Source organism: Excalfactoria chinensis, chromosome 4 (assembly GCF_039878825.1).
Source record: "Excalfactoria chinensis isolate bCotChi1 chromosome 4, bCotChi1.hap2, whole genome shotgun sequence".
NCBI lineage: Eukaryota > Metazoa > Chordata > Aves > Galliformes > Phasianidae > Excalfactoria > Excalfactoria chinensis.
Genome location: NC_092828.1, coordinates 53,029,074 through 53,056,421, shown reverse-complemented (window position 1 = coordinate 53,056,421; position 27,348 = coordinate 53,029,074). Strand labels below are relative to the sequence as shown.

The following is a 27,348-nucleotide window of genomic DNA, read 5'->3' as shown; positions in this document are numbered from 1 at the left end:
TCCTTCCTGTGTTACTGGCTGAATTTGAAACAACTTTCATTCTCCTGGCTTTCAAAACACTGCCATAAGCTAGAAATTACCATGCTAATAGATGCTTTGAACATAAGGGAATTAACAAGAAATGTGCAGGTATGTTTCTAGTCAAATGTGGAAAATATTTTTGCACTATATCATCAATGGATGGTGTTTCAGAGTCAGTATGGTGTTTAAGCATCCAGCTCCAGGTGAAAAGAAGAGAACAAAACAGGATGCAGAGTTCTAGAGGACCAGAGACTATGCAAATTCTACTTCTGTTAGTCAGTTTGGACTTGCTATTGTCTGTGCTGTATCCCCCCCCTTTTTATTTTTATTTTTTAAAATTATTCCTATCTTTTCTAGTTTATACTTGTGACAAATAATATGGGTGAATATATGTACTGGAAATACAAAGGCTTAAGAAGTCACTTTTATAAACATGTTACTCTTCCTCAGAAATGATCTCCTAGGTGGTTTGTGCTTTTCTTGGTGAATGTTAGATTTCATATTGGGATATGATTCATATTGGGATAACCATTTGTCTCACGTGTAAGTAAACATTCGCATAAAAATATCCATGTTCACTTGAAACACTTTTGTGGCTTTTTCATGCAGAGGGCTGGAATACAGAATGAAGTAGAGATGCGGTCATATGTTTGGGTAACCCTTATTCTCCCTGGATGCAAAGATACTTTCCTTTTTGTTGTTGCTCTGTGGTGTACATGCACTAAGTCTACAATTTCATTGAGTCAACAGCTTTTAATTTCTTTTATTTTTTAACTTCTATGGTTCCATACCCATTTATATGTATTAAAAGCCTTCTGTTCCTAAAAATACAACAATAATATTATCTGTACCACCACACAGTTTATGAAAAGGTAACATTGCACTGCCTATTGCCTGTCACCTTTGTAAGGTATTGTTCTGCCAGTAGCCATTGATTTTTGTGAATCATTTGGGGCTTATGGAGAGTAGTGAGCTGGGAAATGTCAAGGCACCAATCACAAGGTGTTACAGAGTAGTTTTGTTCACAACTAGTAATCATTTTTTACCAGTGAAACATTTTTATTGTGTAGTCTTGTTCTGTTGAAAGGTCTGACAGTGGAATATTGTCTGAACATAAACTGGGAGCACCAAATCAGCAAGTCTACATCTGATTTCAGACAGCTCATGTAGCCAAAAAGGATTTTGATTTTTCTTTTGAAAGGACTTTGAAAGGACTACACATTTAACAAATACTGATGAAAATCTGGGAGTATGTGAGGGGAAATACATTGAAAAGGTAAGGGTAACTGAGTAACACAAATCTGAATTCTGCTGCTGTTGCTAGTACCTTCATCTCAGCAGTGAGAGCTTTTGCAACAGACTGCTAAAGCATCATTAGTCTAGAAAATAGAAACTGTAACAATAATCTTAATGCGTTACTATTTTTTAGGAGAGAGAAGGCATTCTGTTTTGGGTTTTCTTGATAACTATCCTATAGTTTTACTTTCTAGTTTGTTTGTTTGATACATCTGTTGTAAGCGAAGTGAAAAGTAATACTGAATTTTGGGTATTTGAAGCCACTCCTCAATACTGTTTTCCTTTCTAAGCACTACTGTTAATATCAAGTTACTAACTTTGAGTCCTTAATGGAGACAGTGTTCCAGGGGAAAAATTCCTGTGGCAAAAATGGGTTGCACTGTAGTATACTAAACAACTTCTATACAATTGCAAAGGCGATTAGGTCAGTTTATAGCTCTCTAAGCCCGATCAAATAGGAGTTGTCTGTTATTTTTTAAATTATTATAGTGATATGGAGGCAATAAGAGTGATTTTTCCAAAATAATTCAGCAAGTAAGTTCCCAAAGAAAAATCTTTATTTGGGAGTCCTAATGATGTGTAGAGTGCAGTATTCTGTACTTGAGAGTTAATGCTACCAGAATTTCTCATTTCTCATTTACTGTCTCCAGAAGACAAAGCGCATGGAATTGGAAGAGTAGGAGGGGAATAAAAATAGTAAAATAAGATTGTTCAAATAGTTTGTATATGCTTGTGATCATGCACTCTAGAAAGTAATGATGGATGTTATAATCCAGTCACCTGCGAGAAACAACTCTTTTACAAGCACAATATTTTCTGTATGTGTTTGAAAATCACTCTTGGAACGTGTCAACCTGTTTAGTAGATGTCAGCTTTAAGGTTCATAAAGCTTGGCATATAAAATTCAACTTGGAATGGAAAATCTAGAACAGCTTTTTTGGCAGATGCTCCCAGCAACATCGCAGAAATGTTCCACACCATAGGTGATGGGGCTTTAACACAGTTGTCTCAGTGCTAGGTTAATTTGTAGATGCTATCACCTAGTCGTTTGGCATTAGGGTGATTTAAGAAAAAAGGAATTAGGTTCATGTGAACAAGCGTATAAATTTTGACAGAAGTAGCTAAGTTAGAGCAGATACAGTATGATCTTACTCATGCAGCAGCAGTCTAGGCAGTTTTCTTGACAGGGACGTGGAGTTCTAATGATTTTTAGTGATGTTAGAGCCTTGAGAGAAAACTATGTGCTAAACAATCAGTGGTAATTTTCAGACAGCTAAAAATTATGTTTGTCCATTTATTCTCATGCAATGTTCCCCTTAGTGGAAATAGAAGGAAGAGGTTCTCAAGCCAAATTTCTGAAACTTTCAGTGAGTGAATTAAGTTTTCTCTATGCACCTTTAGGAATATTAGGAAAACTGAAAATACTGGCTTATTTTTGTTATATGAGAAATGCTTAATAAGAAACATCTTAAGGTTTCCCTTGGCCTTTCCCACTGATTTCTGACATCTTTAACTGTTGATATCATGATAGCATACCATTGGTTTCAATGATGTTATCATAGAACCATAAAATGGCTTGGATTGGAAGGAACCTCAAGGATCATCAAGCTCCAAACCCCTATTCTGCAGGCGGAGCCACCAACCTCCATATTTAATACTAGAACAGGCTGCCCAGGGCCCCGTCCCACCAGGCCTTGAACATCTTCAGGGACAGGGCATCCACAGCCTCTCTGGGAAGCATGTTCCAGCACCTCACCACTCTCATAGTAAAGAACTTCCCCCGATACGCAAACTAAATCTTCCCTCCTTCAACTTAAAGCTATTTCTCCTGTTATGTGTACATAATACAGTTTAACAAGTGGGAGTTTTTTCTGCCTAGAATGTAACTTCTTGAATTTGAAGACTGACTTTATATGTTTTCTCTGCTCCTGTGACAGTAGTAGAAAAGACTGAAAATTAGAAAACTCTTTCTTTACTATAGCATGTCATACACAGGCTCATAATCAGAAATTACAACATAGCTGTCCTGGCACGAAACAAACACAGGATTAAAACGGGACTAAACATGAGGAGTTTACAACATGGGGTGTATTCTGTATAGGAGGAAATTCACTCCATTAATCTCTTTGAAACAGCAAATGAGGGGGTGTAGGTACCTGAATGCTATTAAAAAATGTGAACAGAACTTTGGGGCACTTGCATTATTCACAAAATCTTTGTTTAATTTGTGGTGCTCAAGTTTTTGCCTTTAGGCATGCTCAAAGCCAATTAATTTTTACAGGAATTGCTCTACATCTGGCTTGTTTTCTCATTTCTCTGGGGATTCGCAGAATAGATATTGCCCTGACTTCCTCACCTGTGGAACCAAATGTTAGGAAGATACTAGATATATTCTTTCAAAAAGAAACTGAAAAATTACCAAGGGGCAGTTTCAGCTTTTGTTGACTCTTTCTTACTATGTAAATCTACTACTACAAAATTAATGCTTCTGTTTATTTCCATGAAAATTACAACAGATACCAAGTGCTCAATATCACTGTCTAAGAGAGCATATTCTCAGCCACAAAATGGTATTTTTCATTGTAGTCAATGTGGTTAGCTATGCATTTTTGCAAGCAATGCACCTGCCTGGTCATAAAAATCTGAACCAGCAGAGATGACCTAGCAAGCATTGATGAATGGCAGTCGGTACCACTTTTTCCACATGAAGGAATTAAGCTCTACACCTTTGCTTCATATGCAGTTCTGTGTCAGATACCAATTTATCAGACTGTCCCTCTGCTGCCATTTGTCACGTGGCAACAAAATGTAAAGGACTATTGGCGGGAAGGTTCAACCTCTGCTGCTGTGTCACTGACATCCAGCTCTGGTGTTGTGGGCCAACATAATAAAACAGGAGGCAATACTTTTGGAGCAGTCCTCATATAATCTCTCAAAATTTGACACGTGCTTTTCTGTGACTTTATTCAATATCTTGGTTTTCTGCTAATGTTTTTCTAATTGTATGCACTGCTTTTCTGCTTTGCCGTGTACACATTGTTTTTTAGCTGGTCATAACTGACCTGACAGAAAAAAATCTGCTTATTCTCTGTCCAGTAGGTCAGCAGTTTGAAAACTAGCCTCCAGTTCAGAAACTTCTCTTTCAGTCCTCCTGGCATGGTGACTGTGAAACTACAACCACAGAGAGCTCCTTGACTTCAGTTGGTATCGTGAGGATATTTCATTCCCATCTGTTCAAGCTCTTGTGTTGAAAATGGTCAGAAAATCATTGGAGCATTCAACACTTTCTGAAAAATTCCCTGTAGCTTTGTGGTTGAATCATGAGGAGGAGTAAAAGCATGTAGGTCAATCCTGTCAGGTTGTGGAGGGATTCTAGTGCAGAACTTCAGCATGTTCTATGCAAGTTCTTCCTAAAAGATATTGGAACAGATAGGCGCTTGGCACCTCATGGATTTCATTGTCAGCTGATATGTATGAGTACTTCCCATAATGTTCCTCTAATGATTTCAAGTATTTTCTGCCTTAGTGTGCATTTCTCCAAAGGAGCCATTTAAATCAGTGTTTTCCAAATCGAAGGAGCTGATTTTTGTTGTTGCTGTGATATGTGCAGCTTTGGATCACCATCTGTACTCTTTTGCTACCTCACATAAATTATCAGTTGTTTAATTTAGCTTTTTTTCCTCATGTCATTTATTTCCACATATGGAGGTAGCAGCTTTACCAGTAGATAATAGAAAGTTATTAACTTGTTTCACCTTACATTCCCACAACCACATGCTGCTATTTCTTATAATAACCTTGGCTCCGGTAATGTGGCCTTTTGTGGGATTTTTGTAGTGTGTAATTATACTGCGATTACAAAATGAATGTAGTCTGTCATTACATTATCCTCCTCATCTAATGTGGTGGTTGGGGTGTTGTTTGCATGATATTTTCCCACACTTATCATCTGATAAGATTCAGTTTAACATTAACTATTTCCTTATTCTGCAGCACTCATGGAATCTGTTGTGCTGCACAGGAGAGAAATGGCTGTGAAATGTGTTAAAATGGGTAGAAATAATATTCCCTTCAAGGTTTTAAGAGATAACTAGAAGTAGAGGCAACAAAAATCTCAGCTGTTCTTAGGATTTTTTTTCAGTGTTTTTAAGTGGCATTTTAAAATCACTCTTCTTTTTCTGAATTATGTTAAAGTAATACAAATAAACGTGATTTTAAAGGCTTTGAAAAGAAAAGAAAGATGTTTATTGGACACTTGCTTAAGATTATACGTTTTCTTTGTAAATTCCAATATAAATCAAACGTAGCATAAGTGTTCAATAAAAATAGAAATAGGAGACAGGCTGAAAATGTAAAGCTAGAAAACATATTTACCACAAGCATTTAAATAAATGTTGTTAGTGTTCAGGATTTTTTTTTCCAAGATTATCCCCTTAACAGGGTCTCTGTAGGAAAATCACAGAAAACTGTAATTGTCAGACATGGGCAGTTTTTTTAGTGTAAACATTAACTATATCAAAGATAGATCTTTTACATATGTTTTTTTCTACTAATGCAAATCAGCCTCTTGAAATCAGAACTTTTGGAGTTTAGCAAATGAAACTTTGTGAGAGCCTGACCTTGCTTTTCAAGACATCCCTTTTTATTCATAAAGTAATTCAGTGGTAATTACTCAGATATTAGTGATTGTTAAAAGTAATAGTTTATGGACGATGGTAAGATGAGAAAAGATAAGACCTATCACCATTAACAGAGAGAGATCTGTATGTTGATAAAGTATGACCTCAAGTTACACCAGGGGAGGTTTAGGTTGGATATCAGGAAAAAATTCCTTACAGAAAGGGTAGTTAAGCACTGGAATAGGCTCACCATGGAGGTGGCTGAGTCACCATCCCTGGATGTGTTTAAAAACTGTTTGGATGTGGTGCCCAGGAACGTGATTTAGCAGAGGATTGTTAGGGTAGTATGTTCAAGTTGCAGTTGGACTTGATGATCTTTAAGGTCTTTTCTGACCTGAGCAATTCCATGATTCAGTTAAAACCTCTTGATAAATGTGGTATATTGCAGGTAATAGATGCTTTCACTCTTCTTCCATATTTAACAGTGGTCTTTACAAACACTGTGGTGTGTCTTAGAAGAGGTCAGCATGTGGGTTACCTTTTGTTGCACTGAGACACACATATTCCCCACCACGAGAATTATGCTTGGTCTGCTCTCTCTAAGGTTCTTAAACACTTTAGTAAAATGAAGATCATATCTGTTGGAGATGAAGGGAATGCTGTTATGGATCAGTGTAATTGAAGCATTGGTTTATATACCCTAAGTCCTTTAGAGGGTGCCACAAATATTTATGATGTCTTTTAGCATTTAATTTTACACCAGATCTGTAAATTAACTGAAAGATGTGTAAAAATTCATGCAGTGAGACAGCTCCCTCCTGGCTACATACACAAAGTGGCTCAGGAGCGTAAATTATTCCTGCTGAGGTCAATCTTAATTTATGCTATTTTGCCTCTGCATCTGCTATTCTGAGGAAGAAGAATATAAAGAACATTTGTATTTGAAGAAAAATTTCCCTCTCATCGAATCAAACTTCATTCACTTTGGGAAATCTGTTGTAACAAATGGTAATCTGAAGAGCTTCAGCTGAAATTGGCAGGTCACAGAGGAAAATTGCTTCAGATGGTAAGTCTAAAAAAGCTGAATAAATGAACGCAGCCTTGACAAGCGAACACTGAAGATCTGCAGAGGTGTTGTTATTGAGTACTTGCTCTATGGATTTCACTGTGTAGAACTTTAAAGTAATACATATATATATATATATACATTACATTATATGTATATATATATAATGTACGTGATGGGAAATATTCATTTTAGCTCTTCCAATGTCACTTTACAAAGACAGATAGAAAATAGTAAAGATAAAATAAGTAGAATCAAAATTACTGTTCCTAGAGCAACTCAAGTACAGTCATATTGTGTTAATGATTTCATGTTGATGACTGTGTGGATTTAGAAGACTTGAACATGACTTAGTGTTTTCTATATGGCTTTCAGACACTCCTCTATTGATATTTGATAATGACTCAGCTGGGTCCTCCTATTTTCAAAAGCTAAGGAAATGTTGTCAATTAATATCATTATTCGGAATGCTTTATACTGTTCCTTGTCCTGTAATATTCTGGATTAAGTGAACACCCATGTAATTTATAAACTCCACTTACATGGTGGATTTTATTGAAACATTCTTCCCACTTTCAATGATGCAGTGTAAAGTGTAAGGACAAAATTGCTAAAATATACATATACTCAGCAGAATCATAACAGTAATATTATAATTGCTGTTCAAAAGTACCGAGTAGTCTAGGTATCTTTTTATTCTACCTAAATATTGTGAAGTTAAAGTGAATGACATTCTGTACAGTAATATATGCCTGGTGTTGAATTTCTCTTTGGTGTAGACAAAGGGCATGTACAAAGGATGTGTTTTGTACTCACTTCTAAGGAGACAGTTCTGTGGAAGTGCAGTTTATTGTACATGAGGGAGGCCTGGCTTGCAGAGGTTAACCCCAGGAGAGGATGGGAGAACAACAGAATACTTTTCTGTCCTTTTGGAAGCCCTCAGGCATCACTGTATGGGGATAGTTGCTACTGAGTCATACGTACTGTGTCAATCTGTGATGCCACAGTCAGATAGCTTTTCAGACATCCTGTCAAGTATTTCTAATAGTTTTAAATTTACTACTATCCCTGACTGTATGAGCACCTCTAAGTGACTAGAATGACATTAGTGTTGAAGTAGGAATGACAATAGAGACAGACCATACAGTTTCTTTTCTAGTATACGTTTATTTCCATGGGACATGGTGGATTTCTGTAGGACAAAGCATTAGATCATCAAATCATCTTAAGTGTTTTGTTTCTGTCATTTTCAGTAACTGTGAAGGAGTTCCTGAATGGGACTGTTTAGACATTCATGTGTCATCAAAGTAAATTGTTAGTAAATGGACAATGCTTCCTAGTGTTTGAAATGAACAGAAACCAAGGTCTCCATGCAGCAGTCTCCATGACAGTAAATGTAAGAATTTCTTTTACCTCCCTGGAAGTGATAAAGGAACAAAACAGCAAAGCCAAATGACAAAATAAAATGCAAACCAACCAACCAAAGAAAACACTTATAAAATAATGTTTTATTTTGACTCCTGTATCCCATGATGTTTTAATATGACAAGGGAAAAGTTCCTTCAAGTGGTACTCTGTACCACACATGCTTAAAAACAAACATAGACTTCCATATGTTAATTTTAATAGAAGCCATTTGGATGATGTTTTACTAAGTGATAGGAGGTACATATTCTGAAAAATGTAAGTTACAACAGCTACAACTAGCTAAAATTCTGAAAGTGCACTGCCAAGAGAAGGAATCATGCAAAAATTGTGTGTGTTCCAAACTTTGTTTACGTTCCAGACGTTCTCCTTCGTACACTGAGGAATTAATCCTACTATAATTAATGTCACAGGAATTTCTTTTGTCAGATATGTGTCACATGGGTTTTATAAACCAGAATAATCCTTAGGAAAAGCAAAAATGAAAATCAGACCAATTCAGTTTTTATAAGATGTAAGGAAAAAGTGGAATTCATATAGTCAAAATTGCGTTTTGGTGCAAAAAATAGCTTCTGACTTCACGATGACAGTGAACATATCTTACAGCTTGTCTGCTTTTATTTATTTATTTGTTTATTTGAGCTTTCACATCTTAATTATGTTTTAAGGATTTTAAGCCAGTTAAAAATATTTTTCTGAAATAATCCTGATGTATATCTAAAGTATACTTCCTGAGGTGTACCTAGACATGCCTAAACATTTTTGGGTGCATATCTTGGTGATATTTTGCGTAGAATAAAGAGTTTGGTAGGACTACAATTCCACTAGCTCATTGTCTACATTTCTGTGCCTTGCTTTATTTAGTTGAGTAATGTGTTGGGGTTTTTTTAGGCTGTCTAGCATGAATGAGGTGAGAACCATGGTAATGCAGGTGTAGGATTCAAGAAAATCAGGTAAGATTGCTAGACTGCTTCTACCAAGCAGAATTTCATTTCATAGAATCATAGAATTGCTCAGGTTGGAAAATACCTTAAAGGTCATCAAGTCCAACTACAACCTACACATACTACCCTAACTAACAACCCTCTGCTAAATCATGTCCCTGAGCACCACACATCCAAATGGTTTTTAAACACATCCAGAGATGTTGACTGAACTACTTCCCTGGGGAGCTTGTTCCAGTACTTTACAACCCTTTCTGTAAGGAATTTTTTTTGTGATACCCAACCTAAACTTCCCCTGGTGCAACTTGAGGCCATTTCCCCTCGTCCGGTTACCAGTGAGAAGAGACCAACCGTGCTCTCACTGCAATCACCTTTTGGGTGTTTCAAGAGAGCTGTAAGGTATCCCCTCAGCCTCTTCTTCCTCAGACTAAACAGCTCTTCTTTGTTTCTTACAGATTTATGGTGATTTTATCTGAAGTTCCAAGCAATGCATATTACGTACAATACCTCTGAAAAGAAAGAAAAATGGATTAACTTAAACGTTTTTTTTTTGTTTGTTTGTTTGTTTTTTAATATCAACTCTTTCTGATACTTAGCAGTGAATAAATGTTGGCTGCAGCAATTATCAGAAAAAAACATCCATTTTTTTCTTTCTTACATCCAAACTGAAGTTATATCTGTGATGGAAGTGGTCAGTCTAGGAAAACATTAACAGTTTATTTAGATAGCTGTTGTTTTTTGTCCAGTCCATTCTTTTGTTTGTTTTAAATTATTGAATTTTAAATTAATTTAAATCAATTTAAATTAATTGTTTTTAAATTGAATTTAAATTTAAATTTTAAATTATTAAAATTCCCCTTTTTACTCACAGTAAGATTGATCATATATATTAGCAATGGGCTTTGTTCTTTTGAAACCACTAAGGAATGCATTTTCTTGTTAAATTGCTATTTTAATACCTAGCTCCAAAAGCTTATTTAATGTCAGTCTAAGAAGAAAAATAAATACATGCTAATTAGCTTTCATCTTCTCTCCTTTGCATTACCCTGGTTTTTGTCTAGTGAGTTCTCTTTGGCAGCATACCTCATTCTCAAAACTATTTTATAGGAAGCTTTCTCTGGATTAGCAAAATTATTTGGAAGCAAAATGTATAGTAATGATTTCTCTGCTATTTATTTTGCTGTTCTAACATGCTAACATAGGACAAGGAGTGCTAGCAGTAGAAAATACGAACTTTTGGAAGTTCGTGAGAATGCCAAAAATGTCATTATCTTTAATGAACAGGAATGAATAAATGAGTTGGTATGTCTTCTTACGTTTACATTGTTTCGTGTTAACGCTTAAAATCAAGCAATGCTGCCTATTGCTTAATCTCCCTTTTTGAAGCTGTTGGGTAGGCTGACATGGGTGCTGTGAAGTACTCAAAAACTCTATGTACCGAAGTCCTTAATCTGTCAAAAGAAGCAAACCTCTGGTGTAATTATTATTCCTGATGTCTAAACAAGCTGTAATGATAAGTTTTGCACTGAGATGTAAAAAAATTGTGTTTAAACTTCTTTTTATAAAGCAGTTTATATTGGAAGATTTGTCATTCCCCACAGGGTGCCAAAACAAAAGCATGCAAATTATGTTATTTTACAATATTCAGCATGATTGTTATTATTGTCTGTAGAACAAAATTTTTGCTACTTGCTCTTGTTTTTGCATATATTTGTCATGTTCACCATATTTGATCATTTTATTTTTCTAATTTTCATTATCTTTCTACATAAACAATAAACAAAACATTGTGCTTTCTATTCTCTAACCGAGTCCAGCATATAATAGCTTCTATTTTAAAACATGACATGAATTTCTTCCAACATTATATACTACATTCCACTATTATACTGGAACAATCTCTGTCCTTATCATATTTAGGTATATAACATTTTGAAACTCAATATAAATGAAGTGCTAAAGACAAGTGTCATTAGATTATGTTTTATTTACAAAGTCATCGTGTACCAAATATTAAAAATGAATAGATTTTTCCATGCAGTTGCTCTTCAGATTGGGGAAGTAAATGTGTTCTTATCCAGTTCACCTCAGAATGCATGGAACAGTGTGATCCCAGCTTTGCAAAGCCATAATTTTTTTATCAGTTCTTTGAATGCTTGTACCCAAGGTACTTTTTCTAAAGCAATAATTTTAGTAATAGCAACTGAAAATTGCTGTATAATTTTAGCATTATATTTTCTGACCTTTTTCATTGATCTCAAGGGAATTATAGTACAGTGTCTTCTGCAGAGTCGATTACGGCATCACTGCCTGTGGTCTTTCCTAATACAATTTCTTTTTCATCATTGCTATCACAATCTTTTTTCCTCTATGGCATATCAGGGTTACAGGGAATTCCGTTACTGTTGTTAGTGGTAGAGGATTACATATGCCAAGGGTATCAAAGTTTGCAGTGTATATCTTGTAGCTATAGGTTGGATGAAACCTCTTTATTTTGTGCAGCTGGCCTGCGAGAGCTAAAAGGTACCACAGGGTTAGCACAGTGACTCTTTCCTACTGCATGGGGGAGACCTCAGCAGTATGACGCTGTTCATATACCTGACAGCGTTACCACCCTTCCCACTGCCCATCAAAGGAAGAAGCATCAGCTCCATATATGGAGAATCTAGTGCTGAGTCGCTTGAGCAATATACGTTTTTCTCTTTCTTTTGTTCTGCCACAGAGATTTGATGAAGGCACACAAGTGAACCATCAGGCTAGTAAATAATAAATGGTCTCCGCAGTACTCAAAGTCTGCCCCATAACTGGTCCTAGACTAGTTATGTCTGGTACCAAATGTGGGAAGAAGGTTAGTGAATCTGAGTTTTTGAACTAATTAAAGTTAGCAGTTGTCTAATAACTAGCGAGGACTTGATTTCTGTAGTTCATAATAGAAAAAAGAAAGGATAGGTAACCATTAAAAAGCAGACCATTTTATACACAGTTAGCATGACTATAGAGTTTTACTATGCTAATAAAAAATGATCTGCCACGATAAATTTCTAGCTGAGAAACGTTTGGCTTTATATCATTGTTCATGTGAAGATTTTTTTTTTTAAATGAAAATGAATCATGATTCAGCCATTTGGTTTAATTAGTGTTGTTTGTAAAAGTCTATGAAAAAAAAAATTAGTTTAAATTAGATGGGCATTAAACTTGAATTTTGAAGGGTTTTCATTTTCGTTGTCATACAGGCATGATTCAGAAATAGTGTTAGGCAATTTAATTCAATTTTTTGCTGCTTTCTGATAAGCAGTTAAGAGCTTAAACTATTTGATAATGTTGCTGCTTATGTAAATTTTTTGTGCCTTCTTACATTCTGTTGATACAACTGACCCTGCTGCTTCTACAATTTCTTGCTTGTTGAAAGGCACTTGATGCTTTTTAAGAAACAAGGAAAGGAATTGGTCAAAAGAGCACTTGTTGCATCACATAGCCCTTACAGTCAAAACTGAGTTCTGTACTATGTGCAGGACCCTTCCTGGCATCAGTCTTATTTGTTTCTCCTGTCAAGTTTAGCATCATTAATTTTTTTGTAGTTGAATTTTATTCTCTGTGCTAGTAGCTAGTACATGTTTTCCATTATCTATAAACAGGCTTGTAAGTAGACAATTAAGTTTGAGCATACCTTTTTCCCTTGTTCTTAACCATTTTTCTAATCCTTTGTAGCTGTTTCAAATTGATAGCAAAAAAGTTACCTAAACTCCTTTTGTACATAAATTGCAGATGTTCCAGCGTGCCATATAAAAAGGTAATAACACTGGATATTCAGTTCAGCTGTTCAAAAACTGAACTGGTTTGGTAGTTGTGGAGTGTGTCTCAGGTTGCTACAAAAGCTGAGTATTGTTGTTTTGAAATAATATCTCTGGAAGGTATAGTTCAGTTGACTTTGGTTTATGAAGTTGAGAGCTGACAGAAGATATTACAAATTTGTCATGTATTTTCCAGATAATTGATCAAATTCCTTCAACGGTTGATATGGAGTCAGACTTTACTGCAATAAATGTCTGTTAGTATATTGGCAGGTGTATTGAAAAAGATAGTGAAGGTATTTTTAAGGAGCATATTTGTATAACATGCATTTGCTCATCAATGAAGAAGATGAGTTTAAAATCTCCAGAGTGACACCTGCAAGAACTTAGAAATGAAAAGGCAAAAAATGACTTCAAAGCGATCTGGAGACAATAGTCATAATTCCTCCCATGACCCAATTTTCAAAATAGTTTCTTGTAAAATGGAGGCTTGTCATTTAAAAGGAAAGCAGAAATAAAAACCTATTTTGCACTACTAGCAGATTTACAGGGACTTACAGTTTTGTGCACTGACATCCAGCACTGGTGAGGCCAGATCTCGAGTACTGAGTTCAGTTTTGGGCTCCTCGCTGCAAGGAAGACATTGAGGCCTTGAAGTGTGTCCAGAGAAGAGAAACAAAGTTGGTGAGGGGTCTGGAGCACAGGCCTTATCAGAAGCAGCTGAGGGAGCTGGGATTATACAGTCCTGAGAAGAGAAGGCATAGGGGAGACCTTATCACTCTCTACAGCTACCTGAAAGGATGTTGTGGTGAGGTAGGGATTGACCTCTTCTCCCATGTAACTAGTGACAGGACGAGAGGGAATCGCTGCAAGTTGCACCAGGGAGGTTCAGGCTGGATATTAGGAGAAAATTATTCACTGGAAGAGTGGCCAGATCCTGGAGTGGGCTGCCTGGTGAGTTGGTTGAATCACCATTCCTGGAGGTGTTCAAGAAAGGTTTAGATGTAGTGAGGGAAATGGTTTAGTAAGAACTGTTGGTGATAGGTGGATGGTTGGAGTGGATAATCTTAGGTCTTTTCCAACTTTAATGATTCTGTGGTTATCTTTAAAAGGATGCAGCATTTGTTTCCAAAATGCAGCCTTAAATGGAAACAACTGGCCCCTGCATAAAGCTGTGTTGAGAAAAGAAAAAAGAGAGAAATAAGGAAACAAAGGTCAAAAATTATAATAATAAAAAATAATCCTTAGTAAATAGCTAACTGAATCTGATGTTGAAATACAACCTGGAATTTAACTCACTTGTCTGTTTTGTGGTGTAAACTGATGGGGGGGAGGAAGGGGAGGTTGTGTCTTTTTAACAGTGTTCATACAAAACTGACCTTAAAATTTTAAACTGTATATTAGCAAAATGTTTTTGGTATTTTTTTTCTCTTGGGCAGGATGTATTTGTGTCAATTTTAACTGTTGTGTCAAATTGAACAGCTTTAAATACATTAACTATAGAGGTGTAATCAACAACAGTGGATGCCTTTAAAATACTATTAGGAAAAGCCTGTTGAAACTTCTGCTATTTTGCTGCATATGGAGACCTATTTCTGGTGATAGTTTATTTGTTTACTTATTTATTTATTAAATGAAATAGAGTTATTGTAAGCATGTCTTGATAAATTGGTGTGTATGGTTTTTTTTTTTGTTGTTGTTATCAGTTTTAGTGATAAATCAATAAGACTATGGTATTCCAATTATAACTTTTTATTAATTACAACGGGTAAAACAAAAAGGCAACTCAGCGCTGGGCGACAGGGGAATCATTATTCCCCAAGCTGTCGCGCCGCCCCTCAGCGCTGGGCGACAGGGGAATCCCTGTTCCTCAAGCTGCCGCACCGCCCCCCCCCATTCCAACTTCTTTTGTAAAGTCCACTCTGAGCGTGTTGTCCTTTGATTGGTCAGCCGTAATCGCGCGAATGGTGTGCCATCACCTGGTTGGTTCTTCTAGGAAACTTTGTATCCTTCGAGGCGCGCTTCTCCGGGGCCGCTCCACACTGTCTTCACCTGCGCCGCCGGCCCCGCCCCCTGTAACTAGGCAGAACACAATCCCCGCGGTCTCCACGTCCCGCAACCCCCAACCTGGTTTTAACGAACAAACATTTTATTAAACTATTAACACGTCCCGGCTTTAATGAGCAAACATTTCTATAACAGTCCCCCCTTTCTTTTATTGTACCATTTTGTTTTGCTCATTAAACCGTTTTAACTCTTGTCGACTCCATTCTAAGGCTTCTTCTTCTTGTCCCCCATCAAGGGGTTCATATTTTTCCTTAACCACCATTAGGTGAGCTGCCTCTAACCGATTCTTAACGATAGCAATTATTCTATTTAAAATACAGGGTCCAAAGGTCAGACCTACAGTAACAGCTTCTGTCTTATTCTCTACTTGGGGTTTTCCCTGGTTATTATTTATTACTACATTAGGTCCTATACCTATCGGGGGGTCTGGTGGAGCCCTTTCCTTTTTAATAAGAAAGTAACCCCCTTGGTCCCTTCCAGGTTCCCACGTTCGTACCCCCCAAGTCTTTCCTACCCACCACACTGTGTCTTCTATTTTGAGGATTTTTATCTCCAAATGTTGGCATGTTCCCCCACTACTGTCATATATACTACCGTCAGCCCCATAAATCGGAGGTGTACAACCTGAGGGACCCCAACTAATTGATATATATTCATCTTGTCCCCCCCCTGGTGAAAACCCTAGTGCAACCGTTTCACAACCCTAGTACCCACAATAATATTCCCCCGGGTAATTACAATAACTTTTCCCTGGATTTGATGCTGGGCACGCATAAATTGCTGTATAATCCAGACATGGTTGCATTTGTACTAGGTCACATACATGACTTTTAAGGATGGGAGCACCTGGGGTCACGTTTGTGCTTAGCACCTTCTGATCTTCCCATCTGATTAGGGACCACTTAAATGGCTCATGTGTCTGTACCTCTGTACCCCAACCCTCATTAATGAGATTTAATACCATTATCAATTGAGCTAGTTTTAGATAGGCAGTTTTCCCACTGCAGTAGTGAGTCTTTAATTGTTTGGGGGGATTATTTCCGGTCTCGGGGTATCGTCTGGATCCTAGGTTTTTGGATTCATTCCTAGTGAAGCAAACCCCTCCACACGTTGTATCTCCTCTGCCTCGCCCATCGACTCGGTTGCCTCGAGCCATGGGGTGTCTCATCTTCTCGGCAGCAAGAGTATTCTTCAGGAGGGGCTGGTTCTTGCTTCCCTTTTAAGTGGGTCGCAGGGTGCAAATTTTAATTCCCCCCTGGTCTTTGGGGTATTGCGCCCTATTCTTTTTCCCACTAGTTACACACTTAAGTGATGCTGATAAGGATCCAAATTCACCCCCCCCCCAAGTTTATTCCTTTCTATTGGAATTTCCACAGGCACCCTTAAAGCCAATAACCAATTTATTTATCCCTGTTTTCGCAGTGGGTCCACTACCTCTCTAAAATATATCCCAACAGTTGCGTTCACAATAAGCACATACTACAAGGTGTTTTATACATATTAAACCAAAATATTCCCTTCTGCATTAAATTTTATACTGATACATTTATACAACCGTTGTTAATTCATGTTCTCATTTTCCTTGACGGAGGGTTTCGTGACAGTTTTTCTTTCAAATCACCCGCTGGACTAGTAACTCTCCACTCGTGATTTTGTACTGGACCCTTAACACGACTGGCATGTGTCCATCCCTTTTCAGCAGTTCTGATAGCTGTATTGGTAGTCAATAATACCAGATAGGGGCCTTCCCAGCGAGGCTGTAGTGTGGTTTCCTTCCAGGTCTGTCCACTCCAAATTTCTACACAATAATATATCTTCTTTGCCTTATCCTTATTTTTCGTTCCTGGATAATGTGTTCATGTACTTAACATAAACCCTAAAGGTGAATCCGTAGGAATGGGTGGTCGTTTAGAAGGGGCGGATGGTTTGGTTTTTCTCTGCCCCATCTCGTTCTCTGCTTCTTGCTCTCTTGTTTTATTCAACGTCTGTAGCTTCCCCTAGTGCCCGCAGCTCTAGGTACTATCTTATATGAATTCTCCGAGCGCCCTTAGCTCTCGGGGTACAATCTTATATGAATTCTCCTCCTAAAAGCCCTTAGCTCTAGGGGTACGACCTTTTATGAATTCTCCTCCCTAAAAGCCCTTAGCTCTAGGGGTACAACCTTACATGAATTCTCCTCCTAAAAGCCCTTAGCTCTAGGGGTACGACCTTTTATGAATTCTCCTCCCTAAAAGCCCTTAGCTCTAGGGGTACGACCTTTTATGAATTCTCCTCCCTAAAAGCCCTTAGCTCTAGGGGTACGACCTTACATGAATTCTCCTCCTAAAAGCCCTTAGCTCTAGGGGTACGACCTTTTATGAATTCTCCTCCCTAAAAGCCCTTAGCTCTAGGGGTACAACCTTACATGAATTCTCCTCCTAAAAGCCCTTAGCTCTAGGGGTACGACCTTTTATGAATTCTCCTCCCTAAAAGCCCTTAGCTCTAGGGGTATGACCTTACATGAATTCTCCTCCTAAAAGCCCTTAGCTCTAGGGGTACGACCTTTTATGAATTCTCCTCCCTAAAAGCCCTTAGCTCTAGGGGTACAACCTTATCTCCTCCCTAAAAGCCCTTAGCTCTAGGGGTACAACCTTATCTCCTCCCTAAAAGCCCTTAGCTCTAGGGGTACAACCTTATCTCCTCCCTAAAAGCCCTTAGCTCTAGGGGTACAACCTTATCTCCTCCCTAAAAGCCCTTAGCTCTAGGGGTACAACCTTATCTCCTCCCTAAAAGCCCTTAGCTCTAGGGGTACAACCTTATCTCCTCCCTAAAAGCCCTTAGCTCTAGGGGTACAACCTTATCTCCTCCCTAAAAGCCCTTAGCTCTAGGGGTACAACCTTATCTCCTCCCTAAAAGCCCTTAGCTCTAGGGGTACAACCTTATATGAATTCTCCTAAAGCCCTTAGCTCTAGGGATTATGGTGGTAATTTAAAAGGGTCCCGTTTTACCCTGTATCCACCCTTCGGCGTGCCCTCACACAGTGTGGAATTCACTCGCTTCCCCCAGGTCGTGGCCCACGCCCTCGCGGGCAATGGGAACCGCACTACTGTGGGGTCCGCACTCGCTTGGGTTGATGCCGGCTGCCAGCTCCCCTCTCATTCACACACCACACTCGTCACACGCCGGATTCCCAAACCCCGTCCGGATTATACTTACCTATCCTGTGTCTTCGTCCGGACTTTCGTGCACGAAATTTAAGGGGTTAACCGGTTCTTCTTTGCCTTTTTGTTTTAAATTTCGGATCGTCGGTGGGAATAGGGCGGGAGAATAGGAACCGAGGCCGCCTATTTAGGCGGGGCGCCCCCTCAGGCTCCTTATATCTACGCCAATATTCCCATCCGAGTCACGGCACCAAATTGTTATCAGTTTTAGTGATAAATCAATAAGACTATGGTATTCCAATTATAACTTTTTATTAATTACAACGGGTAAAACAAAAAGGCAACTCAGCGCTGGGCGACAGGGGAATCATTATTCCCCAAGCTGTCGCGCCGCCCCTCAGCGCTGGGCGACAGGGGAATCCCTGTTCCTCAAGCTGCCGCACCGCCCCCCCCCATTCCAACTTCTTTTGTAAAGTCCACTCTGAGCGTGTTGTCCTTTGATTGGTCAGCCGTAATCGCGCGAATGGTGTGCCATCACCTGGTTGGTTCTTCTAGGAAACTTTGTATCCTTCGAGGCGCGCTTCTCCGGGGCCGCTCCACACTGTCTTCACCTGCGCCGCCGGCCCCGCCCCCTGTAACTAGGCAGAACACAATCCCCGCGGTCTCCACGTCCCGCAACCCCCAACCTGGTTTTAACGAACAAACATTTTATTAAACTATTAACACGTCCCGGCTTTAATGAGCAAACATTTCTATAACAGTTGTTGTTTTTTGTTTCTCTGCTTAGATTAGGTTTCATTTTCTATTTATAGATAAATTGTTGAACTTTCTGAAATGTGAAATTGCAAGGTATTGCTAGAAAGCATTTTTTATTGATGTTCTGTAAAATCTCTCCCCTGTGACATTATTGATATGTAAACCACAAAAGTAGGAAGAGTTTATCTACATGATAGCAAGAAGCTAAAGATTAGATGAATGATGCAGTAAATATCAGTGTTAAAGTTGTGAACTGGCATCAGGCAAAAATGAGCAGCCTTTCTTTTTTGTCTGAAAATAGCTCATTGGGGAACACTGGTTACACCTGACAGTCACAATTCTGTCTTAAATTGAAGTTATTTCTCACCCCGTTTGGACAATTAGCTACTGATTAATCAGTTAAAATTAGTACGTATAGAACTATTACATATATTTACATACACACACACACACACATATATACATATATAGTTATATGTATATATCAAAAACTTGGTCATGAAACACTCATGTCTCTATGGAGTCCCGGTGACCAGAGCTCCCATTTTGAAAGATGTATCTATTTATCTGGGAATATGTTGTCTCCAGGCTTGAAAGCTGTGCATGTTTTGGTATTCAGGGAAAAAATAATTGGAGAGGAGAGCAACTTATGATGAAGATGGTTGTCAACAAGGAGTAAAAAGATCTGATAAAGAAGCCGTTGATAGTAGGAATTTTCTAGAATGGAAACACTGAAGGCAAATAGGGGGCAGACTGGAGGTGCTGGTCGAGTGTCCCACTTCCATATCTTGGGCTCTAACAGGCATCGAGAAGAGTTGTTTTTGTGTTGTTTTTCTTTTTACCATACAATGTAGTAAATGACAGAGGGAGTTATCAAGAGAGATGTCGTATTAAATTATTTACACTATTTGTAAAATATGGAATATCACAGTGTACATGGAAGCCGAAGGATGGGAACAAAATTACAATGATATGAGTATGCAGCAAGGCTTACTAACAAGTAGAGCATGGCAGACGTTTCACAACTGGTGTCTAAATAGGAGGAGAAACTGGTTGGAATGATTGCAATCATAAAAGGAGAGGATTCATATTAAAATGAAGAGGCATCTATGCCCTCTTAAACAGAAAGCTGTAAATATGAGAAGGGTACCAGTTGAAGGTAAAATGGTTAGGTTATAAAATTGTTAGATGTTGAAGACACGATCTGGCCTATGATGAAGTCATAGGCCTCGTAGCACTTCTTAAAGACAAGTAAATTTCTAATGGAAAGCACTGAGGGTGTTGTATGTTTTTCTTGGAAGATATATGATGACAAGATAGCGACGGGCAATGTAAGAGACAGTGCTATGTTTGATTAGATAGAACTAAGGGAGGAAGATGAAAATCAAGAGGATATAGATGAAACAGAGAACACAGAATTGGAAAAGCGGGAGAAAAGGAAGTAAAAGAGGAAAAAAAAAAAAAGCAAAAATGCTCTAAAGAAGAGGTGATTAATCAAAAGCTAAGGAACTAAGACTAGAAATGGATTTTTAAACTTGGAAAGGTAAGGCTAAGGGTTAACTTCTTCCTGGAATAGATTCATTTTCTTTTGTTCCTTCCTCAGATGCTTCAAAACTGTAAACGAGATGTGAGTGATTTACTAGCTCTCACTGGAGTTATTTCAGCTCCATCCTGCCATGATCTCTTTCAAATGAGAATCTAATAACTTCTTGGAAGGAAAAAAAGCACAAAATGTACAGGGGGGAAAAAAAAGTTCAGGTGATTTTGAAGCTGATATGGCTAGTTAAAAACAAATAATCACCAAACTTCTCATCAGAACGTTTTATTCTGAGTTAGTGCACCTACAATAATATTTTTTTTCTGAATAAGTTTTTCCCCACATACTAGTCCTGTAATTGCAAATAATACTCCTGAAGAAAGCTGCTGTGAATGTAGTATGAACTTGAAAGATTAGCTTTCACTTTCTGGTCTTTATATTTATTTTTCTGCTCTAAGTGAAGTTTTAAAAATGTTCTCACATGATAAAATGAAGCTTGTGGGCTGCAGAATTTACATGTGCTGTACCCTAAGTTTTAGATTCCTGTATAAGACGTACAGTTGAAACATCTGCAGTCTTTAGTAACTCATCTTTCTTTACTCTTGGAGATATTGTATCTCTCATTCTGTCTGGGTTTGAGTAAATATTCAATTTCTTACTTTTTCATTATTTTTTAGCAAATTAGCTTTTCTGATATGTAGTATAAAGGGAGCCTTTTAATTTTTATTCCTGGAATATTCTGCATCATTTCACACTAATCCAGCTGAATGGAAATGTTGCAAAAATTACATTAAAAGTATATAATTGGATGGTTCATTTCCTGAAATTATTATGTGTCTTGGAGCTAATAATGATCACTGATGTATGCATTTGTCTATTCAGAAATAAGACAGGAGACGTCTGAAGACACAAGGGTTAATCTAGAACTCAGAGATACAAATAAGTTGTAACACAAAAGTACCAGGACTGGCATTGTCTCTCCAGGCAAAACATGTTTTGATTTGAAAAACATAAACATGAAACACTTTATTGTTCACAGTTTTAATATATAAAGCACTCAAAGCTACCCTGTGTGGACAGTGGCTGTTGTATTGGTTTATTTCTCCTATTTGTTTTTTGCTGCCCACTGAAAGCTAAGGACAAAGCCTGACAAACTCTGTTTAGACCAAGTTGTTACCTTTTTCTTAGATGTTCTTGTGTGTGTTTTTCATATGTGGTGTTGAATAGGAAAAAAAAAATTAAAAAAAAAATAAAATCAAAGATACTTATTCTTGCAAATATAGGAGACACTTTAATCAAATACCTCTCTTTTTTAAGTACTCCAATATTTTGTATATCTGCATGTAGTACATGTGAATGTGAACCATTCTTTTGAGCTATGAAACTAAAATCAGTGGAGTTTAAACCACTGAAGCTAAACACTTGACTGTGAGCATATTTCTTATAGCATTTACATGCCATCCATAACCTTATTTGAAATGCAAGCCTTTTCGGGGTAAAGCCCATCTTAAAATGTTTGTACAATCAAGTAGACACCTTTCAATTTAGGATTTTTGAGCATTCTCATCTAGGAAAGAAAATGACTGTTTTTGCATGGAGCATGAAGCAAATCTGAACAAAGAGTTGAAAGCTCTTAAGTTGCTTCCCTGCTTGCTCAGTGGCCTTATGCTAGTCCAAAGTGGAAATATTGTTCAGAATATCAAATTGCAGTTGCTGTAGTTTTGTCACCAGTGTGATGGTGATGGCAGAGAATACTGGACTCTCAGATTTCCTGTACCTATCAAAACTGAAATTTTCCATTCGTAAAATGCATTGACTTTATAAATGTATGTTTTTCCAATAAGAAATTTATTTATTTGAGAAAAGGGGCATTTTCTTTAACGTTGTCTCTTCCTTAAATTTTACCTTCCATTTTGCCATACTCTTTTAAGGACAAACTGGCATGTAGCTTCAGGAGGATAATTTTCTGTCAGAATGGGTTCTGGTGGAAATTATTCATACAAATGTGTGTGACCATGTCTGCTCATGGGGTGTTACTGAAGGAGGCAAGGAGATTGCCAGCAGGCACTCATTGCTGGTATTTTACCACAAGTCAGTGTGCCTGTTACCCTTGTAAGCCCCACGTTGGAGGCAGGGCAGCAACCGTACTATGCTTGCCCCAGTTCTAGAGACACATACCACGTCTGGTAGTTGCAGCGGTAGCATATCCAGTTGAGTGTCTCATTGTTTTCACATTTTAAATATATCCTATGCCTTTTAGAGTAACACCAAATTCACATCCCACTTCCTGCTGCTTTTTTTTCCTCCTGACTGCTTTCCTTTTGGCACTGCAAGCCCTTCTGGCACAAAATACTGAGGAGGCAATTTGCATTCAGGAGAAGAAAGATTTCATGATTTGAATTTCTCAGTGATGTGCTTTATAAAGAAGAGCATGTTTGGCTCATTTTCCATAGGGAGTGAACCAAAGCCTGTTGTCTGCTGTACATTATGATGATGATAGCAAGTGTGCCTTTATGTGATCTTTAATATTTATTTTATAAACCAACATTATGAAGGCTGAAACTTTGTCATTCCTATTTATACTGATACTGTATTTGTGCTTTGGGATAAAAAGGGAAAGCATCTGCATAGAAAAGATGTATGAGAACTGTTCATACTCTGAAATTTTTCTTCTTAGGGGTATGAAATATGTTTTATAAAAAGCATCAAGAAATCTTAATCCTGTTTATGCTTCAGAAGTTCCCTCAGGGGTTTAAATTTTTCTGACTGTGGAGACTGAACTCTTTATGAAAACATTAACTGTTGGGAAGGATTTTCGCATTATATGAAGTGAGATCATTGGATTTTATTCAGAATGAGATTGTACAGAGTGGCTCATGTTATTGCTTGTATGCAGTAATGTTTTCTACAGAAATTTGAAGTACAGGTGTAAATGGCATTTCTGGGAAGGAACACCTTGGTCTGCCATTAATTTCTTCAGCAAATGAAAATATTTTACTGATAAAGCAGTTAAGACTGCCATAATAATTAGCTACTTACTGAATTTTCTAAGCTGCTTGGTATATATATTTCTTCCCTTACCCCTTAAATTATTTATCTTTGAAAAAAAGAAAACATTATTTAGCTTTTAGCTATGCAAGAATGATGTATAGCTCATATTCCATCTTTTTGCTTTCCTACTTCGCAGGATGTAAAGAAAATATTCAAACATAAGATTGAGTCTTTCTCGATATGTGTTCAAGTATTACAGCACACCCAGAAGATTGATGTGATTGCTGTAATAGGAAAAATGACAAAAAAAGGAAGAATAGGGAAGGTACTATGCACACCAAATGTTAGGTCAGTAGTACACTTTCATTTGTCAAATGTTTTGTTTCTATTGGTAGGAGTTATATTCATACTATTATTTGTACTGTGCGAGTAGGAGCTTATTATAAAGCTCATTTGGGAAAGATGAGTTTGAGAGACTATGTCTTGATTAACTTCACCGGCAGAAGGATGAACTTAGCGTTTACATTCTTAAAAACAATTAGACTTAGGCATAAAAAAATTGTGAAAGTTATCTTAAGGGGGGAGAGCTTCAGGCTATGCTTTCAGGACCACATCAAACGGTGTAGCTCAGGTAAACGAAGGAACAGATTGAAGTCAGACTTTATCCTTTCCTAAAGGCAGCTTCCCTGAGGAAGCAAGATAGCAGTGCTTACCTGTGGAAGAGATGTCTTAGAGAAGCCTACAACAATAGCATGAGAAGGGGACTGATTCCTGGTGCAGGTCAGCTCTCCATAGTCCTAATTCATATTTTCTGTTTTTTTGTTTTTTTTTTTTTTTTTTTAATGTTTTTAATTACTATATATATATATATATATATTTCTTGAGGAGTGCTTATTTGTTTTTCTAGGATTTATATTAAGTTGAAGTAAATCAGAGAGTAATGGGTTTGCAAAAACAATGACTACAGATAAATTAGTGCTGAAGAGAACTGGAGAATCTTACCAGGGATTCTTCCTTATTTTTCCTGTTGGGCTAAAAAGTTACAAAAATGCCAGTTAAACTCTCCCATAGTTTCATTCAAGAACAAGCACTAACTGAGAACAAATAAGTTCAATTTTCACTAAAACTGTCTCATTTAAAATCTTTGGTTCCATTTTCAATCCCTGACACAAAACTTCAAGAGAACATTGGCAAGAAACTTGGAAGTCTATGCCTGAGTTTTCCATTGGTATGCAGGTGGCAGTAATCCATAGTTTGCATTGGGCTTATCTTTATCTCCTGTTTGGGTTGTTGGCTGTCTGTCTGGACTGGCCTTCAACTGTGTACTTGCATTACAGCTCTCATTTGTGCTACTTGGAACTACTTTAATATCAGTGCTGATGCTAAACTTAAGCTGAGCCTGAATTACTTACATTTAGTCTGCTTTATCCTGCCATGTATGTGTGCTTGGACTATTAGATCAGGACATGCAGCTTGTGAAGCGGGATCATCATTCTCCCTTCATGGATTTTAGTTGATCATGGGTGATAGATAAGGCACAAATATAAGTGTCTATCCAGCTGGCTTGCATCACTGGGTACTTGCTATACTATACATATTTACAGTTTATTTCTGTTGCTCTTCAGAGCTGTCATGTTGGATACAAATTGCTTGTACTGTAAATTCCATTTTTCAGTTATTGATTTTCTTTTCCACGAATTGTTCATAATGTATTTATTTATTTTTTAGTGCTTCAGTGAAAGTGTGTTTTTTTCAGCTTCTATGCTCTGCTTCCTTATGAGATGCCTGTCTTAATGTTTATTTGTCTTTCCAGTCATTATTTCTATGAGGAAGCAGTTGTGAGTAGTGAACTGGTGATGTGGTGTTGCTCTTGGTAGGATTTTCAGGGCACTGCAAGTCTTGTCATCACATGACTGTAAAGAAGATTAAAATGGAAGAATAGGCTCTGGTGTTCTGCTTTGCTTACAAGTAGCTCTGTTTAAGGAGTAGGAGAAAAGGTCGCTTACTTCTCCAAACAGTATTTATATTTCTTTATGACTCTACTGCCCCAGTGATTTCTAATGCAGAAAACTCTTCCCTTCATCCATTTGAAAGGCTTCATCACTTGAAAACAAGTGCAATGAGGGGATTAGGGGATTTGGACTACAAAACAAGATGATGGCTTCTCTTCTATGCCCTCTGCCTTCACATGCAAGTAGCCGAGGAATGGAGTATTTTTCAACTACACGCACCTATTCTCCTGCTCTCTATCTAAGTGCAGTTTGTACATATACGAGGTTGTTTCACCGATGTTAATTTTCACCAATGTTAATTACCTCTTGCAGTGGATAAAATGCATTGAGATGCTGTGCAAGTATGAGGTAAAAGCCACACCATAACATAAATGAACCTTGATTTTTTTTCGTTCACTAGCAGTACACTTCATCATGTCAGGTAGATCCCAGTGTTTTGCTTCACAAAGCTCCTTCTCTTATTCATCTAAATTTATACCAGATTTACTGCAACTATAAAATGGAAGCAGTGAAAACATTCAGTGAGAATACTCTTCTGGAGCTTCAGATTATCTATTCAAAAAATATATGAAGATTAATTCAATCCTAGAACTGGTGCATTTCTTATAGATTTTATCTAGGATGGATTCATTGTTTCCTTACCTCCCTTTGCCCATTAATGCTGTCGCAGGTGCAGCTGTGTTCTTGTGTACGGGTTGGTGCTGGCAAATCTTCTGGAGCTATCTGCCTTTAACACAAGGGGATTCAAAAACACTTGACTGAGCTGACCCACTGATGTGCTTGCAGAGGATGGACCCTACAATTCCCAGTCTAGGAGCTGCCCCTACTCTTCATGTTTTTTAGTAAAAGAAGATAGCTCATTTTTTTTACGTTCCTTGCCTTGACACTGCTTTGAGACTTCAGACACTTAAGGAAAGTTAACTGAAAATGAAATTTTTTTCCACTTAGATGTTAAAATTTGAAATTCAGTGGAGAGAGTCAGGAGAGACCACAGTTGAAGTTACACAGGTACTGTGATAAACTCTGAAATACCTCAGCAGAATATGAAATTGCTTTTGATCTGCTTCTGAGCTGGAACAGGAATGAATGTGCACAGAGATAGACTACTGGAACACAGGTGAAATAGTGTCCCCTAGGCTGGAAAGATGATGCCCTTCAACAGTATTTCCATATACTTATGTCCTTCATTATTTCCCATCCTCTCTGAAACTTCTCAGGATATATTTTATGTGTTATGACCAGCATTTGGATGTATGACTACCGTGAAAATTGCTGCTATTGCTAGTAGTGCTAATGAGAAGCTCAGTACTTTCTTTTAACATTTCAGTAGTTTAGTGTAATGATGAAATGTGCCATCCTAAACTGGGGCATAAAGTAGAATTCTTGCCTATATTAAGTTATTAAAAGTCCAGCTACTTCTCATTTTGGAGCAGAAGCCCCAGGTGATAACTGTAAATGGTAAGTATGTGTATTCCTAGCTTAGCTGGGCAGCGTAGAGATGTGCAATGTAGTATTAAAAAAATTTTAGAGATTTCTTCAAGTTTATAATGAGAAATTAGCGTTTCAGCAGCAAGTTGATTTTTGTAGGTTGTTTAGTTTGTATGTCCTATAATGAGCAGTGAACCTATCTAAGGCACTGGTTGTAGTGAGAAAATCAGGACTAAAAGAGAGTATGTATCAGAT

General features: G+C 37.6%; 1 protein-coding gene and 1 long non-coding RNA gene across 7 annotated transcripts in view; one reads left to right on the top strand and one right to left on the bottom strand.

Moving 5' to 3' along the window:
- The window catches only part of CCSER1 (coiled-coil serine rich protein 1), a 585,787-nt gene that overhangs the window by 209,606 nt on the left and 348,833 nt on the right, over positions 1 to 27,348 (top strand). The window lies entirely within an intron of this gene.
- Positions 14,899 to 19,123, bottom strand: LOC140252150 (uncharacterized). Its single transcript, XR_011903551.1, has 2 exons — positions 17,534 to 19,123; positions 14,899 to 17,485 (listed from the first exon to the last, which is right to left on the bottom strand). It is a non-coding gene; the product is annotated as an uncharacterized lncRNA (long non-coding RNA).